Genomic DNA, 14,770 nt, shown 5'->3' with positions numbered 1-14,770 from the left:
TCCGAGACTAAGACACGTTACCCCCACATCCAGAAGCTAGTTTACACCGTAGTCTTGGCTAGACGCAAGCTACGTCACTACTTCGAATCCCACCCGGTGACTGTGGTGTCGTCTTTTCCTCTGGGAGAGATAATCCAAAACCGGGAGGCCTCGGGTAGAATAGCCAAGTGGGCTGTCGAACTCATGGGGGAAACCCTGTCTTTCGCGCCTCAGAAGGCAATCAAATCACAGGTCATGTCTGACTTTGTAGCCGAATGGACCGACACACAGCTGCCACCCGTTCAGATCCAATCAGAATGCTGGACCATGTACTTCGACGGGTCTCTGATGAAAACTGGGGCCGGCGCGGGCCTGCTCCTGATCTCGCCCCTCGGAGTACACATGCGCTACATGATCCGGCTTCACTTCGCCGCCTCCAACAATGTGGCCGAATACGAGGCCCTCGTCAACGGCCTGCAAATCGCCATCGAACTTGGAGTGCGACGTCTCGACGTACGGGGTGATTCGCAGCTCGTCGTCGATCAGGTGATGAAAGAGTCAAGCTGCCATGACCCCAAAATGAAGGCATACTGCGCAATAGTACGTCGTCTGGAGAACAAGTTCGACGGTCTCGAACTCAGCCACGTTGCACGAAAGTTCAACGAGGCCGTGGACGAACTAGCAAAGATGGCGTCGGCACGGACCCCGGTTCCCCCGAACGTCTTCGCCAGAGACCTCCACAAGCCATCCGTCGACTACGCCTCGACGGAAGAGGGCCCATCAGCTGAGCCCACCGCAGGGCCCGAGGCCCCCTCTGCCACCGAGACCTCGCCCGCCGGGCCCGAGGCCATGGCAATTGACGCAGAGCCTCCCGAGGCCGATCTAGGAATGGACTGGCGAGTCCCTTTCCTTGATCGCCTCGTTCGAGGAGAACTTCCTGCTGACAGAACCGAAGCCCGGCGGCTTGCGCGACGCGCCAAGACTTACGTCCTCTGCAATAGCGAGTTGTATAGGCGCAGCCCATCCGGTATTCTCCAACGATGCATCACCACCGAGGCTGGCCAATCCTTACTTTGGGACTTGCACGCGGGAGTCTGCGGGCACCACGCGGCGCCTCGGGCGCTCATGGGTAACGCCTTCCGCCAAGGTTTCTATTGGCCAACGGCGATGGCAGACGCCACGAGGCTAGTACGCTCCTGCGAGGGATGCCAGTACTACGCTCGACAGACGCACCTCCCGGCCCAAGCTCTCCAAACCATCCCCATCACATGGCCATTCGCTGTGTGGGGGCTGGACATGGTTGGGCCTCTGCAGAAGGCACCCGGGGGCTATACCCATCTGCTGGTAGCTATCGACAAATTCTCCAAATGGATCGAGGCTCGTCTGATCGCTCAGATCAAATCCGAGCAAGCGGTGCTATTTTTTACAGATATCATCCACAGGTTCAGGGTTCCTAATACCATCATCACTGACAATGGGACACAATTCACCGGTCGCAAATTCCTAACTTTCTGCGACGACCACCACATCCGGGTGGCCTGGTCAGCCGTAGGGCACCCAAGGACGAATGGCCAAGTAGAGCGTGCCAACGGCATGATCCTACAAGGCCTTAAGCCAAGAATATTCAATCGGTTGAAGAAGTTTGGCAAGAAATGGCTCGCCGAACTCCCGTCAGTCATCTGGAGCCTAAGGAATACCCCGAGCCAAGCCACGGGGTTCACACCGTTCTTCCTGGTCTATGGAGCCGAGGCCATCCTCCCCACTGACCTAGAATACGGTTCCCCGAGGCTACAGGCGTACAACGAGCAAAGCAACCGCACTGCCCGCGAAGACGCCCTCGACCAACTGGAGGAAGCCCGAGACGTCGCGCTGCTACACTCAGCCAGGTACCAGCAAGCCCTACGATGCTACCAAGCCCGGCACGTCCAGAGACGAGACCTGAAGGTGGGCGACCTGGTGCTGAGACGGAGGCAGAGCAACAAGGGCCGCCACAAGCTGACCCCACCCTGGGAAGGGCCGTACATCATCGCTCAAGTGCTGAAGCCCGGGACCTACAAGTTGGCCAACGAGAAGGGCGAAATCTTCACAAACGCTTGGAACATAGAACAGCTACGTCGTTTCTACCCTTAAATTTCCAAACGTTGTTTACATGGTTTCTCGAAATACAATAAAGAAGCGTTCTTAGTTGTTATAATCTTTCGTGGAACCCCCCTGATAGACAAGTCGATTGTATAGAACCTAAGGACCGCACGATCGTCTCAAAAGCGAAAAGACTGGCCGAGCCGTGAGAACGACCCACGCCTCCGGGCTACGACAGCTCCCTCACCACCTTTTCACCCAAAGGATAGCGTAGGCTCCGAGGAAGTTCTATGCAGAGAGCTTGTCTATCAATAGGGGCTCGACGTCACAATACCCCTATAAGGGGGACTCGGCTCTGCCTCTGCAAAGCCGAGCCCCCCTCGGGGGCTAAAGAGGGGAACCCCCTAAGTCTCGAACACCGTTTGTTAATAGTCTTTCAAAAAATTTCTACGCCAAACTCTCTCGTGCTCCGACGGGACCCTCACAAAAACCCAAAGACCAAAAGTTTGTCTGGAGGCCAAAGGGCTGGTCGAGACGTGAGAACGGCCTACGCCTCTGGGCTACGGCAGCTCCCTCACCACCCTTCGCCGAAGGACGGCTTAGGTCCCGAGGGATTTCTTTGCGGGTTCCCAAGATCGAGACAGAGGGCACAGGCTCGGAAGTAGAATAGAAAACGATTAAAAAACGCACATACGCAAATACTTTACAGGCCTCGACGGCCACGAAGACGTCACGATATGACAACTAACCCAATCTGGTTACATGGCCCCTTTTTTTGGCCCAGATCAAAGCTCAAGGACCGGCGGCCGGCGCGGGAGGGACCACCTCTTCTTCGAATAGACGGGCCAGCGCTGTGCCAGGTGCCTCGGCCGCCTCCAACAGCTTCGCGACCTCCGCATCCGCCTCTTCATCATCTTCTGGCAACACGTAGCCGTCGCTGACAGCCTCGAGGTTGATGGCGTAATGCGAGGAGACGACGGCCAGGGCACGCTTGACACCCGTGTGCAACGCCCCCCGGAGCCTCTCGTGGACGCGGCCGCTCAATGCAATCAGGCGGCTCCCAAGGGAGCTGGCTGATTGGACCTCCTCGACATCCAGGGTCTCGCAGGCGGTACGAACGGCGCCGCACAGCGCCTCGTGCTCCCGGACCTCAACATCCAGCGCTGCTTGCGCTGCGACGGAGGCCTCAGCCGCCTGGGAAGCCTCTTTCTCCAGATCTACGTCGCAACGAAGGGGCAGGAGTCAAACGCGAACCGGAACAAATGAACGAGGAACACGGTCCAGCAGAACTTACCCTCGGCCTTGTTCTTCCAGGCTAAGACCTCAACCCGAGAGGCCTCGGCCGCCTTGGTAGCCTCTGCTAGGGCGACTTTTGTCGCCTGATGCTCACTCTGCTCCGCACCCAGCTGCCCGGCTGTGGCCTTTGCAGAGGCCGTTGCTTCTTGGGCCCGAGACCTGAAGGAGTCTCGCTCCTCCTCTAGTTCCTTGATCTTCGCCACCAGAGGGGCAGCCTGGCCCTTAGCCGTGACCAGCTCGGCCTGAAGGTCAGCACAACGAAGGCGGAGGTCCTCCTCTTCTGCACTCCGCGCCGACAAAAGCCCCTGGGCACCGGCAAGCAGGCCCCTCTGCCGCCGGAGCTGGTCCCAGACACCCCTCTCCCTCCGTAGGAACACCGATTTCCCAAGGGACCGGGTCTCGAGCTCCTAAAGAGGTAAAAAACGCACGTCAAACACTGCAAGGACAACTCGGCACGAGACACGAAAGTACTTACCCGAGTGACACCAGGCAAGTCCCCTTCCATAACAGTCATCGCTGTCTGCAACGACCGCACTGCCAGTTGGCGGTACTCCTCGAGGGTATCCCAACGCCCCCCCTCTGCGATGTCTTCAAGGGCGAACACAGGCTCCCCCTCGGGATCAGCCTGGTCCCGCCAGAAAACACGCGGGAAGTTCCACCCATGGGGCTCGGGCCGTAGCGGGGCAAGGGCCGAACTCCCCTCGGCAGGATCTGGGACTGGCTGCTCCGCGGCACTGGCCGCCTCGACGTCCGCCACCTCCTTCCCTTGGGAAGAATCATCAGACGAGATTGTCTGAACCAGGGGCGGTGCCAAAATTTGCTCCGCCTCCACCTCCATCGCCTCGGTCTCGACGGACCCGGGGGCTCTGGCCTCCGCCATCTCTACCTCGATGGCCCCGGCGTCCACCGCCCCAAGACCCACAACATCGCGAGGCGTGGGCTCCCCCTCCTCCACTCGCTCCACGGCCGCCTCAGCACCCTTTCCCTGGGCAGCTACCTCCTCCGAAACGGCCTCGTCCGACGCCGCGCCACGCTGCACGCCAGCCTACGCCTCCGCTGCCTGATGGGCGGAGGAGCTAACGTTCACCTTGAGCGCCTTACAGGGCGCCAAGGGAGGATCTTCCACCAGATGCGTCTGGCTAGAAACAAAGACACTCCCGAGGTCAGCATGCGATCAAGGAGCAAACAAGAAGTACTACGGACTCCACCGGAGAAGACGCTTACCGCGAACGGGGATGCAGCCACTTCGACACCGCCTGCCTCCTCTGCGACGGTGGCGGTGATGGTAGTAGCGTGGCCTCGGTGTCCACCAGTGCCAGCTGGCCTCCATCGGACCCCGGCACCTCCTCGACCCTTCGCGGAGACAATGGGGTCGCCCCCACCGTCACCCACTCCATCTCCACCGTCGAACCCATCGGGCTGACGGCACGCTCCTCCGACACCCGCGCCTCGGGTGTGTCGGCCTTGGCCCCGGGACGGACCGCCGCTGGCCCCGGGACACCTCCTCCTCCTCCTAGGGGCGTCAGGCTCCTTGCCGGCGCCCCGGGTACCATCTCCCTGATGTCGGGGAGGTGTTCCAAATAGGCCGTCCCCACCTCGCGCCCGCCGCCGTCGCTCGAAGAATCCAACACCGACGACGAAGGAGACGGCTCCAACGGGAGACCGTCGAGCTTCTGACGCCGGCGACGGGCGTCCAGCTTTTCGCGTGCAAGGATCTTCTTCGTGCGCTTCGCCTCCTTGGCATCTTTCTTCCTCTTCTCCTCCTCGGCACGCGCCCTGTTCACGGATCGCCGCCGGGCGTCCTCGGGTACGGGCGGCGGAGAGCCTCGCACATCTCTTATCCCCTGAGGGAACGACGAAGTCAGACAACAGACGAAAAGGCAAAAAACAAGAAGGCCGCGAGAGCCTCGGCAACTTCCAACTTACCAGCGAGACATACCCCCGCGATGGGCGCATCGGGAACGGCATCAAATCCTCAATCTTCGGCTTCACGTCCACCGTTTCCCTCACCCGACGCAGGGTCTCTTCGTCGGTAAGGGCGAAGGCGGACATCTTGATACCGGCGATCGGATCGCTCGGCGTCATCTCGAACAGCCGCCGCCGCCGAGCCATCAGTGGCAACACCCTCCGGCGGTGAAAAGCCGCCACGACCACAGCCGCCGAAAGGCCATGGTCACGCAGCTTCCGCAAGGCCCTCAAAAGCGGTTCCAGCCTAGGCTGATCGGCCTGGATGACGCCGTACCCCCACTTCTCCGGTTGACTCTCCACGACCCGCCCGGTATAAGGGGGAAGTCCTCCGCCGTCATTGCGGAGGTAGAACCAGCCGTCATACCAACGACGGTTGGACGATGACAGCTGGGCCGGGATGTAGAGGGACTGCCGGTCTTGTCGCACATGAAGGGTGCAGCCGCCGGCCCTCTGCACCTTCCGAGCCCCCCTCATTCCCCCCGGCTTGGTGGTGAACGTCGCTCGGAACAAGTGGAGCCACAACTCCCAGTGGGGAGCGATCCCCAAGTACCCCTCACAGACGGCGACGAAGATGGCCGCCTGCGTGATGGAGTTGGGGCTGAAATTGTGCAGCTCCACGCCATAATAGTGCGGGAGCGCCCGCATAAAGTTATCCGCCGGCGACCCAAAGCCTCGCTCGTGGAAGACCACGAAGCTCACCACGTAGCCGTCGCGCGGCCTCGGCTCCGACTCGTCCCCCGGAGCAATCCACTCCGGCTCGTCGGGGTCGGTGATCGGCCTCCACGAGCGACTGCAGCTTCTCCTCGGTGACGTCAGACCGCTCCCAGGGATCCGCCGCAAGGAGGACGGGACCACCAGCCATTTGCGTGGCGAAGGACGCTGCTACGGCGGTTATCTCTCTCCCTCTCTCTTTCAGTCTCTCGCCCTCGCCCTTCTCCTCCCCGGCGCTCTATGCTCTCAGCAGCGGCACGGAGGCAGCAAAAGCGAATGCGAAAGAGGTAAGAAGGGGAAGGGCGAGGTTCTTTGCGTATTTATGCAGGGACAAGACGAAACCGTTGGGCGACGAAATCGGGGAAGTTTCCCCCAAAAGATCCGGAGCGGTTATCCAGATCCGGTTTTACAGCCCACGCGCCCACTCCCTCCTCAATAAACCGTGCGTGCAGATACGTCCCGTCGACTGACCCCACGTCGCGTCCAACCGCAGCAGCAGCAGGCGCCGTTCCGCCTCCCCGAAAAAGCCGCCTCAAAAGGCGCGCCTGCCGTTGTTAGCCGTAGGGAGAGAGATAACCCCCCCGATTCCTTTTAGGCAAAGGAACTAGGCACCGAGCCCGTTACGGTCCAGGGGTTCGAAGGCTGGGCCCCTAGGGGTTTCGACAGCCGCCCCAGGGCAACAGAGCCAGGGGCGACTACGGGCGAGCCTATGCGAGGCCGAGGCCCAAGCAAGCGAAACGCTTGGGACGCCCCGTGTCGTGTCCGAGACCGGTAGGGAGGTCTCCGAATGGGATCCCACCGCAGGGAGGCGCCGAGCCACCGAGGCCCAGCGAACGGCCTCGGCACCCACTAGAGAAACCCGCCGGTATTCTTGGAGCGCGTCTCCGGACCGCTAGCCGACCCCCAGCGAACGGGGTACGGGCCCCCACTCGGACTTACCCGATAACAGCTCACCGGAAATGCCGTCGCTCGCGCCCACCGAGGGTAGCATGGCATCTTCCACCCCTCCTTCCGAGCGAAAAGGAAGCGCGAGGGTCGAATAAAAAGTCAGGAGAATCCCTGACGGCCCTCCTGCCCCGCGCAGAGGCTAAGGGACCCTTCCTGCAAAACATTGCCGAGGCCCAGCGACTTAGACTCGCACACGATGGGGCTCGGCAAAACAAACCCTCCTTCTGAGCGAAAAGAAAGCGCGAGGGTCGTTCAAAAAGTCAGGAGAATCCCTGACAGGCCCTCTTGCTCCGCGCAGAGGCTAAGGGACCCTTCCTGCAAAACATTGCCGAGGCCCAGCGGCTTAGACTCGCACACGAGGGGGCTCGGCAAAACAAACCCTCCTTCCGAGCGAAAAGGAAGCGCGAGGGTCGTTCAAAAAGCCAGAAGAACTCCTGACGGTCCTCTCGCCCCGTGCAGAGGCTAGGGAGCTCCTTCTGCAAAAGACGCCGAGATCCCGCGACCTAGCCTCGCACCCGAGGGGGGCTCGGCAGACAGACCCTCACGCGCGAGGGGCAAACCAAAAGCCAGGGGGACCTCTGACCGCTCTCTCACTCCGTGCGAGAGACTCGGGGGTTCCTCCTGCAACTTTGCCGAGACCCAGCGGCTCAAGCTCGCACACGAGTGGGCTCGGCAAACAGCCCCCCCGTCCGAACGAAAAGGACGTGCGGGGGACGAACAAAAAAGTCGGGAGGACCCCTGACCGCCCTCTCGCTCCGTGCAGAGGCTCGGGGGCTCTTCCTACACCCTAGATAAAGACAAAGCGACCCAAGCCCGTTACGGTCCAGGGGTTCGAAGACTGGGCCCCCAGGGGTTTCGACAGCCGCCCCAGGATAAAGGAGTCAGGGACGACCACGGGCGAGCCCGTACAGGCGCGCCCCGGGTCGTGTCTGAGACCGGCAGGGAGGTCTCCGAATGGGATCCCACCGTAGGGAGGCACCAAGCCACCGAGGCCCAGCGAACGGCCTCGGCACCCACTAGAGAAACCCACCGGTATTCTTGGAGCGCGTCTCCGGACCGCTAGCCGACCCCCAGCGAACGGGGTACGGGCCTCCACTCGGACTTACCCAATAACAGCTCACCGGAAATGCCATCGCTCGCGCCCACCGAGGGTAGCATGGCATCTTCCACCCCTCCTTCCGAGCAAAAAGGAAGCACGAGGGTCGTACAAAAAGCCGGGAGAACCCCTGATGGCCCTCTCGCTCCAGGCGGAGGCTAACGGGCTCTTTCCACAACATCGTCGAGGCCCCGCGATCCGAACTCGCACCCGCGGGCCCGGCAAACACGATGAAAACGCTCCACTCGAAAGAGAAAAAAGCCCCTGAAGAAGTGAAATCACTCCTCCAGGGCCTCGGGGGCTACACCCGGCGGGTGCGCTCGCGCGCACCCACCGAAACCTCGAATGCAAAACACCATCCCGACAGGAACTATCAAGAGCCAATTCTTGTCAGAACCTCAGGGGGAGTGCCTCCACTCCCCCCAAGGCTCGGGGGCTACTGTCGGGTACCGTGAGAAGGGGTACCCTAAGCAAGACCCAAAAAACGACTGCTTAGACTTCGTAGAGATCGAAACCAGCTAAACACTGCTGGCCTCGGCCGATTCTCCGACTCGCCCGAGGCCCATCACCGCGGGCCTCGGCCGATTCTCCGACTCGCCTGAGGCTCCCTCACTACCGACCTCGAGCGATTCCCCGCCAAAGGCCTCGGCCGGGCCACCGACCCTCCGTCTCGCGCAAGGCGGGCTCGGCAGCACTCCGCTGCCTCTTCCTCCTCCCGTCCCTCTGACAAAACATCGTGTCGCATCAACTCAGCCAACTGCTGCCCCTGACGACAACCGCATGCTCGGCACAGTACAGCAGAATGGCCGATGGGACAGGAGGCAGGACTGGGCAGGGGTTACCCGTCACTGTACTAACCACCATGCACATGGTTGACACCCATGCCTCACTGTGCTGCCAACTCCTGCTCCGAGGACAACGCAGCGTGGGGAGCCACATCTGGGCTACTGTGGCCTCGGAATCAGTACCCAGGACCAATAATTCCCTCCAAGGCCTTGGTAGTTTGCCTCAGGGGCTCGACAGCCTGGGGACCCATGTCCACCAAAGCCCCCTGCGATGGCTTGGCCTCGGCACCTACAGAGCCACAGCCCCCTATGACGTCATCACGCGATGACCTGCACGTCCCCCGGACTAGGCAGGGGTTACCCGTCACTATGCTAACCACCATGCACATGGTTGACACCCATGCCTCACTGTGCTGCCAACTCCTGCTCTGAGGACAACGTAGCATGGGGAGCCGTGCCTAGGCTACTGTGGCCTCGGAATCAGTACCCAGGGCCAACAACTCCCCCGAGGCCTCGGTAGTTTGCTTCACGGGCTCGGCAGCCTGAGGGTCCATGACCACCGAGCCCCCCACGATGGCTCGGCCTCGGCATCTGCAGAGCCGCTGCCCACTACGACGTCATTACACGGTGACCAGCACGTCGCCCGCCATGTCCTGCATCAAGCTGTACTGGAGCCCCACGACGCACAAGATCAAGTATGACCGGTGTGTCACTTCTGCACGACAAGGACGGAGCCACTCCATCGACCATACCACAACAACAGTGGCCGGCTACAGGGCTCGGACACGACACCCCATTTGCAGAAGCGCTATGTAGCAACCTATGTACGTTCCCGGTCCTCCCTTAGAGTATAAAAGGGAGGGACCGGGGCCATTTCTAGGGGAGGAGAAAGACGAACACGCCGATAGAACTTCGCACTCCTACGCTGCTTGGGAACAACGCCTCAAGCAGCCCGCACCACCCACGCCGAGACCTGGGGCTAGCTCCCTCTCTCACCTAGCTTGTAACCCCCTACTACGAGCACTCCGGTGCGAGGAATACAAGATCGATCTCTCGAACTGGACGTAGGGCCTCGATTGCCTGAACCAGTATAAACCTTGTGTCTCTTTGCATCACCATCCGGGATTAGGGGCACGCAGCACAAATTCACTCGTTGGTTAAGGGACCCCTGGTTCCAAAGCACCGACAGTTGGCGCGCCAGGTAGGGGCCGCTGCGTGTCAGCTTCGTCATCCTAGCAAGTTCCGGATGGCAGACCCCGTACGACCATTGCGTCTCGGCACCATAGTTTGGTTCGGGAGCCTAGAGTTCATGTCTCTAGGGCATGAGTACGACATGGTGCTCCTCACTCCTCGAGCCCCACCGTCCGACGATGAAGTCGCGCCCCGACAGCCCAGGCGCAGGCGGCGCCAGGGCGGCCGCTCTCGCCACGCTCGCCAGGCGCGACGCGGGCAAGGCCACCCCGAAGCTACGCGAGCCCAGGGCGGCACGCCCCTCCCCGCCGATGCCCTATGACCAGCTGTTGGTACGGGGTCCCTGGCTGGGGACCTGTCTGGCCTGAGCATGGATGAAGGAAAATCGCCGGGGGCTCGCGGCGACGCCCAATCGTCTAGCTCCGCTCCACCACTCCCTGAAGAGCCGACCCGGGCGGGGCAGAATATGGGGACGGCACCAGTCCCCATACCCCTTTGGGTTGAGAAATGCCACCGCCTCTTACGCCTACGCATACGCTGCCACTCACGAGCACCCTTCGGAACGCCGCCAGCGCTTCGCTCTCGACCTGAGCACCCGCTCCGACCCCTCGGACGAGGACGAGGCATGGCCCAGGGTGGATTTCTCCGAACTCCACAACCCTGGGGCTTTGCGCCAATTCTTGGCCGCAAGCGACTACTGCCTCGGCTACTCCGACTCTGACGACGAAGGGACTTATGATCCATCTCGTGAGTGCTTCCACGTCGGGCTCGGGATGCCAAGGGCGGGTGAAGAGGACGAAAGGACAGGCAACCATTCCCCGCCCCGGGCAGGGGCGGGCGACGCCACACCTCCGCGTCTCGAGGCCCCGGCGGCACGGAACGAGAATCCCGTTCGTGGGGGGCATCGACGCCCAGACCTGGAGCAGCTCCGCGAGCTTCGAAACAAGGTCGAACAAGACCGACTCCTTCTGCAACAGCTTCAGGACACTCTCGAGCAGGAGCAGCAAGGGCGCGGTGAGGGCGGAGGGGCCCGAGGGAGGGCCCGCGACGTCCATCACCGCATCAACGACAACGAGGGGGGAGAGCCACCCCCAATCTTTAATCGCGCTAGCCAGAATGTCGCAGCAGCTGCGATGCTGGTCCGAGCGATGCCCGAGCCCTCCACCACCGAGGGGCGATGGGTCCGCGGAGAGCTCCGCGATCTTCTCGAGACCGCAGCGGTGCAGCAGGCCGAAAGTTCCGCCTCCCGCCGGCGCGGAGGCACCTCGGAGCAACCCACAGCGCAGCCTCGCCGGGGCCAGGTTGCCTCGGTCCGTCCCGAGGACGCTCGCGCGCCAACGGACAATAGGGCCCCCTCGGTGCGCGACCGACTTAGGGACCAACGCGAGGCATAGGGCGACCATGAGGTAGTTGGCAGGCGACGGCGCCACGACGACGAAGCCGCCCGGGGCTACCACCCACACTGAGGCGGTCGCTACGACAGCGGTGAGGACCGCAGTCCTTCCCCTGAGCCACCAGGACCTCGGGTCTTCAGCAGGGCCATCCGTGTTGCTCCTTTCCCCGCCCGGTTCCGACAGCCGGCCAACCTCGCGAAATACAGTGGCGAGACCAACCCGGAACTCTGGCTCGCCGATTACCGCCTGGCCTGCCAGCTAGGTGGCGCGGACGATGACCTGCTCATCATCCGCAATCTCCCTCTGCTCTTGTCAGACTCGGCACGAGCCTGGCTCGAGCATCTCCCTCCCTCGCAAATCCACGACTGGCGTGACTTGGTTAGGATCTTCGTCGGGAACTTCCAGGGCACATACGTACGCCCTGGGAATTCCTGGGATCTGAAAAGCTGCCGCCAGAAGCCAGACGAGTCTCTCCGAGACTTCATCCGGCGCTTCTCCAAACAGTGCACCGAGCTACCCAGCGTCAGCGACTCGGAGATCGTCCAGGCTTTCCTCTCCGGCACCACTTGTCGGGACTTGGTCCGAGAGTTAGGACACAACGTCCCACGCTCTGCTGCCGCGCTCCTCGACATCGCCACCAGCTTCGCCTCAGGGGAAGAGGCTGTCGGAGCCATCTTCCCCGACGCCGACCCCAAGGGGAAGCGGAGGGAAGAGGCCCCCGAGGCCTTAGCCCCCCACCTCCCTAAGAAAAAGAAGAAGGGTCGCCCAGGGAAGCAGGAAGTCCTCGAGGCCGTCCAGGTCGCCACAACGGATCGCAGGAATCTCCGCGGTCCCCGCGGCCCTGGGCTATTTGACGACATGCTGAAGAAGCCCTGCCCTTACCATCAAGGTTCGGTGAAGCACGCCCTCGAGGAGTGCACCATGCTCCGGCGCTACTAGGCCAGGCTCGGGCTCCCCGACGACGACACCAAGCAGAAGGGCCCCGGCGGTCGGAACGAGGACAAGGACGACGGGTTCCCCAAGGTACGCAACGCTTTCATGATCTTTGGTGGACCCTCGGCATGCCTCACGACACGCCAGCGAAAGAGGGAACGCCGGGAGGTTTTCTCGGTCAAGGTGGCCACCCCCCAGTACCTCTCTTGGTCTCGGGAGGCAATCACCTTTGACCGGGATGACCACCCCGATTATGTTCCAAACCCCGGGCGGTACCCGCTCGTCGTCGACCCGATCGTCGGCAACACCCGACTTACCAAAGTGCTCATGGACGGAGGCAGCGGCCTCAACATCCTCTACGTCAACACTCTGGAGCTCCTGGAGCTCGACCAATCGCGGCTCCAAGGCGGTTCCGCGCCCTTCCACGGCATCGTGCCAGGAAAGCGCACGCGACCCCTCGGGCGCATCGACTTACCCGTCTGCTTCGGCACTCCCTCCAACTACCGCAAGGAGGTCCTCACCTTCGAGGTGGTTGAATTCAAGGGGGCTTACCACGCCATCTTGGGGCGCCCGTGCTACGCCAAGTTCATGGTGATCCCCAACTACACCTACCTCAAGCTCAAGATGCCAGGCCCCAACGGCATCATCACCGTCGAGTCCACGTACGAACATGCATACGACTGCGACGTCGAGTGCATCGAGTACGCCGAGGCCATCGTGGAGGCTGAGACCCTCATCGCCGATCTCGTCCAGCTTGGTGGCGAGGTTCCCGACGCCAAGCGGCGCGCCGGGACCTTCGAGCCCACGGAGGCTGTCAAGCCCGTCCCCGTTGATCCCACCGTCCCCGACGGCCGAGAACTGAAGATCGGCGCCACCCTCGACAGCAAATAGGAGGCCGTGCTCGTCGACTTTCTCCGTGCGAACGTCGATATGTTCGCATGGAGTCCCTCGGACATGCCGGGCATACCCAGGGAGGTCGCCGAGCACGCCTTAGATATCCGGGCAGGCTCCAGGCCGGCAAGGCAGCGCCTGCGCCGATTTGACAAGGAGAAGCGCAGGGCCATCGGCGAAGAATTGCAGAAGCTCATGGCAGCCGGATTCATCAAGGAAGTATTCCATCCAGAGTGGTTGGCTAACCCTGTGTTAGTCAGAAAGAAAAGTGGCAAGTGGAGGATGTGCGTGGACTACACTGGTCTAAATAAAGCGTGTCCGAAAGTCCCATTCCCACTACCACGAATTGACCAAATCGTCGACTCCACTGCAGGATGCGAAATCCTCTCCTTCCTTGATGCATATTCCGGTTACCACCAAATCAAGATGAAAGAGTCCGACCAGCTCGCGACTTCTTTCATCACTCCATTCGGCATGTACTGCTACATAACCATGCCGTTCGGCCTCAGAAACGCAGGGGCTACTTACCAACGGTGCATGATCCAAGTCTTTGGTGAACACATCGGATGAACCGTTGAGGCCTACGTAGATGACATCGTAGTCAAGTCCAAGAAGGCCAGGGATCTCGTCGGCGATTTGGAGATTGCCTTCACATGCCTCAGAGAGAAGGGCATCAAGCTCAACCCCGAGAAGTGTGTCTTCGGGGTTCCCCGAGGCATGCTCTTGGGATTCATAGTCTCGGAACGTGGGATCGAGGCTAACCCGGAGAAGGTCTCGGCCGTGACCAACATGGGCCCGATCCGGGACCTCAAAGGGGTGCAGAGGGTCATGGGATGCCTTGCGGCCCTAAGCCGCTTCATCTCGCGCCTCGGCGAAAAAGGCCTGCCCCTGTACCGCCTCTTGAGAAAGTCCGAGCGCTTTTCTTGGACCACCGAGGACGAGGAAGCCCTCACCAGGCTCAAAGCACTGCTCACCACCCCCCCCCCGTCCTAGTTCCACCCACCGAGGGCGAGCGCCTCTTACTCTACGTCACTGCGACGACCCAAGTGGTCAGCGCGGCCATAGTAGTCGAGAGGCAGGAGAAGGGACACGCTCTACCCGTCCAACGACCTGTTTACTTCATCAGCGAAGTGCTCTCCGAGACTAAGATACGTTACCCCCACATCCAGAAGCTGGTTTACACCGTAGTCTTGGCTAGACGCAAGCTGTGTCACTACTTCGAATCCCACCCGGTGACTGTGGTGTCGTCTTTTCCTCTAGGAGAGATAATCCAAAACCGGGAGGCCTCGGGTAGAATAGCCAAGTGGGCTGTCGAACTCATGGGGGAAACCCTGTCTTTCGCGCCTCGGAAGGCAATCAAATCACAGGTCATGTCTGACTTTGTAGCCGAATGGACCGACACACAGCTGCCACCCGTTCAGATCCAATCAGAATGCTGGACCATGTACTTCGACGGGTCTCTGATGAAAACTGGGGCCGGCGCGGGCCTGCTCCTGATC

This window comes from Miscanthus floridulus, chromosome 12 (genome assembly GCF_019320115.1).
Source record: "Miscanthus floridulus cultivar M001 chromosome 12, ASM1932011v1, whole genome shotgun sequence".
Taxonomy (NCBI): domain Eukaryota; kingdom Viridiplantae; phylum Streptophyta; class Magnoliopsida; order Poales; family Poaceae; genus Miscanthus; species Miscanthus floridulus.
Note: the sequence above shows the minus strand (reverse complement) of the source record.